Below are 6,024 nucleotides of genomic sequence, written 5' to 3'. Positions count from 1 at the left end.
GCAATACCCAGCAATACCCCGCAATACTCCTCAATACCCCGCAATACTCTGCAATACCCCGCAATACCCTGCAATACTCCGCAATACACTGCAATACCCAGCAATACTCCACAATACTCCGCAATACCCTGCAATACCCCGCAATACCCTGCAATACTCCGCAATACACTGCAATACCCAGCAATACTCCGCAATACCCTGCAATACCCCGCAATACCCAGCAATACTCCGCAATACTCCGCAATACCCTGAAATACTTTGCAATACGCCGCAATACCCTGCAATACTCTGCAATACCCTGCAAACCCTGCAATACCCAACAATACCCCGCAATACTCCTCAATACCCCGCAATACTCTTTTTATTTAGACGGGTTTTTATCTGGAAGTCTGTTAATTTTCACTGAACAATAAAAGTGGATTTCTCAGAGCTGGATTAACTATGTGTGGCAAGACTGGGCACAGATGATAGGAAATCTTATTCTCTACATTGTGACATCAAAAAAAAAAAAAAAATTATCAATGTTATAACTTATAAGCAATCATTTCACTGTCATGGATGGCTTTCTTTCATTCATGACAGCTTACTTACTATTGTGATGCTGTAATTGGCTACAGCTAACCACTTGGTACAGGGTGCAATGTGATAGCTGTGGGCCAATCACAAAATTCAAGCTGTCACGAATGTAAGCCATTCGTGAGAATTTTGATTGCATGTAATCATGTGATTGCTGTGATTAATCACAGCGATTACGTGATACCCCAGCCACATACAGCAGTCAGATACCAAGAGCTGTAATCCACTGTGTCCACCGGACCCAGCGATCATGGGATCGCTCCAGGGGGTGCGCCAGTGCGCATGTGTGCCATGATGTACCAGTATGTTGTGGTGCCTGCAGTTGCCACCCAAATGCAGTAAAAGTACTGTGGGTGGGCGGCAAGTGGCTATGGGGGAGCGGTTGGGGGGGGGGGTAGGCATGTTTTTTCTTTCCCTCATGGCAAGGGTAAGGCCTAAATGAATGACATGTAGTTTGCTATTGACAATTTTTATTTGTTTTATAAAATACTTGTTTTTCTTTTTTTCATTCTTTGCTGCACTTGAGAGTACTGAGTCTTGCAACATCTTTGCAACTACTTCCTGTCTGCATGTATTCCAGCAATGACTCAGTTTCTTGATGGTTAATACGATTGACCAAGGGACCACTGACAGGGTGAAAATGCAATTCAAATCCAATTTATTATTAATATTATTATTATTATTATTATTATTATTATTATTATTATTATTATTATTATTTTCATCATTCAGGAATTATATGACATCAACAGTTTGTGCAGACCTTTCCATGCTATAAAGGGAGACAGTACAGTTACAATACAATAAAATAAAATAGAATACAACAAGGTTAGGAGTGTCCTGCACAAAGGAGCCTACATTCCAATAGATTTATTGTATGTTGTAGTGTCTTGGTAGCCCAGTCAAAACAAATGGTCTGACTTAACGCAACACACATTAACAAATGAAATAATTCATGTTAACAAGCATGTGGTAGCACGTCATAACATATCATATAGGTGTAAAGGAGGCCTAACACTTAGCCTATATATATATATATATATATATTTATATATAGTCACTGGCCACTTTATTAGGTACACGTTGCTAGAACCGGGTTGGGGCCCCTTTTGCCTTCAGAACTGCCTTAATCCTTCGTGGCATAGATACAACAAGGTGTTGGAAACATTTCTCAGAGATTTTGGTCCATAGTGACATGAAAGTATCACGCAGTTGCTGCAGATTTGTCGGCTGCACACCCATAATGCAAATCTCCCATTCCAACACATCTCAAAGGTGCTCAATTGAATGAGATCTGGTGACTGTGGTGGCAATTGGAGTACAGTGACCTCATTGTCCAGTGGTGAGATGATTTGAGCTTTGTGACATGGGGCATTATCCTGCTGGAAGGAGCCATCAGAAGATGGGGACACTGTAGTCATAAAGGGATGGACATGGTCAGCAATAATACTCAGGTAGGCTGTGGGGTTTAAACTAGGGTTGTCCCGATACCGATACCAGTATCGGTATCGGGACCGATACCGAGTATTTGCGGGAGTACTTGTACTCGCGCAAATACCCCCGATACCTAAATAGAATACTTCCCCCCCCCCCCCGCCGCTGCCACCGCATCGAAAGCCGCCGCATGGGTTAAACGGCGTTCGGGAACATCACAGCTTTCATTTGAATAGCTGTAGTGTTCCCGCGCGTATAGACACTCCCCCTTGCTCGGGATTGGATGGGTGATCAAGATCTGTCCAATCCCGAGCAAGGGGGAGTGTCTATACGCGCGGGCAAAACAGCTATTCAAATGAATGCTGTGATTTTCTCCATGCGGCGGCGGCGGCTTTCGGCGGCAAAGGTATGGGGGAAATGGCTGGAGGGACATGGCTGCATATGTGAGGGACATGGCTAGAGGGACATGGCTGCATATGTGAGGGACATGGCTAGAGGGACATGGCTGCATATGTGAGGGACATGGCTAGAGGGACATGGCTGCATATGTGAGGGACATGGCTAGAAGGACATGGCTGCATATGTGAGGGACATGGCTGCATATGTGAGGGACATGGCTAGAGGGACATTGCTGCATATGTGAGGGACATGGCTAGAGGGACATGGCTGCATATGTGAGGGACATGGCTAGAGGGACATGGCTGCATATGTGGGGGACATGGCTGCATATGTGGGGACATGGCTGCATTTGGGGACACATTTAAAAAAAGTATCGGTATTCGGTATCGGCGACTAATTGAAAAAAAGTATCGGTATTCGGTATCGGTGACTACTTGAAAAAAGTATCGGTACTTGTACTCGGTCCTAAAAAAGTGGTATCGGGACAACCCTAGTTTAAACAATGCTTAATTAGCAATAAGGGGCCCAAAGTGTGCCAAGAAAATATCCCCCACACCATTACACCACCAGCAGCCTGAACTGTTAATTCAAGGCAGGATGGATCCATGTTTTCATGATCACACCAAATACTAACCCTACCATCTGAATGTCGCAAGCTGAATGCAAGACTCATCAGACCAGGCAATGGTTTTTCCAATAATCTATTATCCAGATTTGGTGAGCCTGTTCGATGGTATTCTACATACCTTGGTTGTAACGAGTGGTTATTTGAGTTACTGTTGCCTTTCTATCATCTCAAACCAGTCTGCCCATTCTCCTCTGACCTCTGACACCAACAAGGCATTTCCCCCACACAACTACTGCTTACTGGATATTTTCTCTTTTTCGGGTCATTCTCTGACTGTGTGTGAAAATCCCGGTAGATCAGCAGTTCTTGAAATACTCAGACCAGCCCGTTTGGCACCAACAACCATGCAACGTTCAACGTCACTCAAAACCGCTTTCTTCCTCATTCTGATGCTTGGTTTGAACTTCAGCAAGTCGTCTTCACCACGTTTACATGCCTAAATGCATTGAGTTGCTGCCATGTTATTGGCTGATTAGAAATTAGTGTTACCAAGCATTTGAACAGGTGTACCTAATAAAGTGGCCATTGAGTGTATATATATCTAAAGATATAGATCTATATAGATATAGATCTATATCTATTTAGAAATATATATAGATAGATATATCTATATATATATATCTATATATCTATATATATATAGATATATATATCTATATATATCTAAATCTATATATATATAGATAGATATATATATAGAAATATATATATATATAGATATCTATATATCTATATCTATAGATATATAGAGATATATCTATATATATATATATCTATATATATATATATATATATATATATATATATATATAAAATCCTTGTTGATTATCTACTGGAGAATCCTGGGGTCTTGTGAGTTAAAATAACAAATGAAACTATTCCTCTCCTATTAGCCTAACAAGGCTAGAACATACATTTTCTCCTTCTCTTGAGAAGGTATACGTAAGGATTCTTCTTCCTCTTCTCTAACTGTATAACAGGAACAGATTGCAAGCTTTCCAATGATTATTATTTTTTAATTACCTTAAACCGGTGGCCAAAATGATTTCTAATTAACCATAATTTTCGCAGATTGAGCGGGAAGCCATTTATTTCACAATCCGTAAATGGCTCTCTCTCTCGTAGAGAGAAAACAGTAAGGATTTGTAACCGATTAATGTAATTGTTTTCATGAAGAATATGCCCTTGCCTTTGTGACTGTTGAAAAATGAGAGGGTTTCCTCGTGGCCTTAGGCCTGCGAAGGACGACAATGAATCAAGATTGTCTGGTGAAAAAAAAAAAACTAAAAACAGAACTGCTTTGTGTTCGTTGAAAGGAAATATTGGAACCTGTGCAACAAATATTCAAGAGACGCTAAGGATTCTTTTCAGTGAGCCTTAGACAGAAATAACTGCCTACCGCCTTTGTAAGAAAAAAAAAATTAGGTTAACAAATAAGGGTTGGTTGGGCGGATTGAAATGAAATGCAATAATAAAATATAATATAATAAAATACAATATAATACACACACATACAAAGACACAAACACATATATAGTTGTGAGCTGTTATCTAGCTTCAGAATCCCACTTGCAATATTTTATTTTTATTTCTTTGAAATTTGGGCAAATATTATGAGTTTTCAGTGAATTTACCACCTTGGTATAACATTTCGGGGGCGGAAGAAGGTGTTTTTCATTTCAACAGGCCTATATATTTTCACCATTTACGGTCAATGATGTGAATCATGCCTTTTTAATGATTTTTACATGTAAGTGCACTACTTTTATAATAAATGCAACATTTGTACAGAGCTGTACTATGTGGACCTTTATTTCTTGCATATGCGTCGTAGATCTGAACATAAGAGAGTATCTGTTGGTTTTACTCCTTGAAGCACCAATTTGCCGTCCATTGATGTTTTGCTGTCTGGGGGTCACCACCAGAGAGGAGATTTGAGCTGTTGCCAGTGGAACTGACCACTGATAAAGCACTTTTTGACCACCCTTGGTAAGGGTGGCCTTCTGGTAAGCCTCTATGACAGGGATCCTCAAACTACGGCCCTCCAGTTGTTGTAGAACTACACATCCCATGACGCATTGTTACACACTGACATTCACAGACATGACTAGGCATGATGGGAATTGTAGTTCCTGAACAACTTGATCTATGACATTACACCTTGGTGTCACGTGTGCTAACTTGGATTTCCTTTCTGCTCATCACTGAATTTTGTTGGGGCCTTTTCATTATGGCCACTTTTTAATCTATTAATCTAATTATTATACATTTATTATTATTATTATACATTTATATTTATATACATTTACATTGTTATACATTTATTATTATTCTTATTTATTATTGTTATATCACATTCATGTAAGTTGATTTTTCACAAAGTGATTTATTTGGTTCACTGTTTGATTTATGGTTCTGTATATATTTTTTCTCACATATGTTAATATTACATTTTTATTTCTTCAAAATTTTGGCAAATAATATGAGTTTTCTCTGGGAGAGCATATTTTCTACATACTGAGTTAACTGGTGAGTACTTTTGTAATGTTACAGTTTATAATGTGAGCTACACAGTTGTTAATATGTATTTAAATGTGTTATTCAAATTGAACATAGCTTGATGATAATGATATATTTTTCTCAATCCAATGGTAACTAGATATTAATCAGAATTCCCTGAAGAAGCAGAGATTTTGCTGCACGAAACACGGTGCAATATTCTACAGACATGAACTGTTTCCAAGCATGTGGATCAATTCTCATTGTTTGTATATCATGCTATGAATGATTATATCATGAAATAAAAATATTTTGTATGTGATTTTATCAATCTACTTTTTCAATAAATTATTTTTAAATTAGTATTGTGTGCTCACCTCAGTGAAAGCGCTACACCCTTAAAAGTCCTATTTTTTGAGGTTTTCCGCTGTTTTTTACACACAAATTTTAGATACCAGGGTGGCCTCCCAAAAAAGTCCTATTTTATG

The sequence above is a fragment of the Rana temporaria genome, chromosome 5 (assembly GCF_905171775.1).
Source record: "Rana temporaria chromosome 5, aRanTem1.1, whole genome shotgun sequence".
In the NCBI taxonomy this organism is placed as follows: domain Eukaryota; kingdom Metazoa; phylum Chordata; class Amphibia; order Anura; family Ranidae; genus Rana; species Rana temporaria.
The sequence above is the reverse complement of the archived record's forward strand: the minus strand, read 5'-3'. Positions refer to the sequence as shown.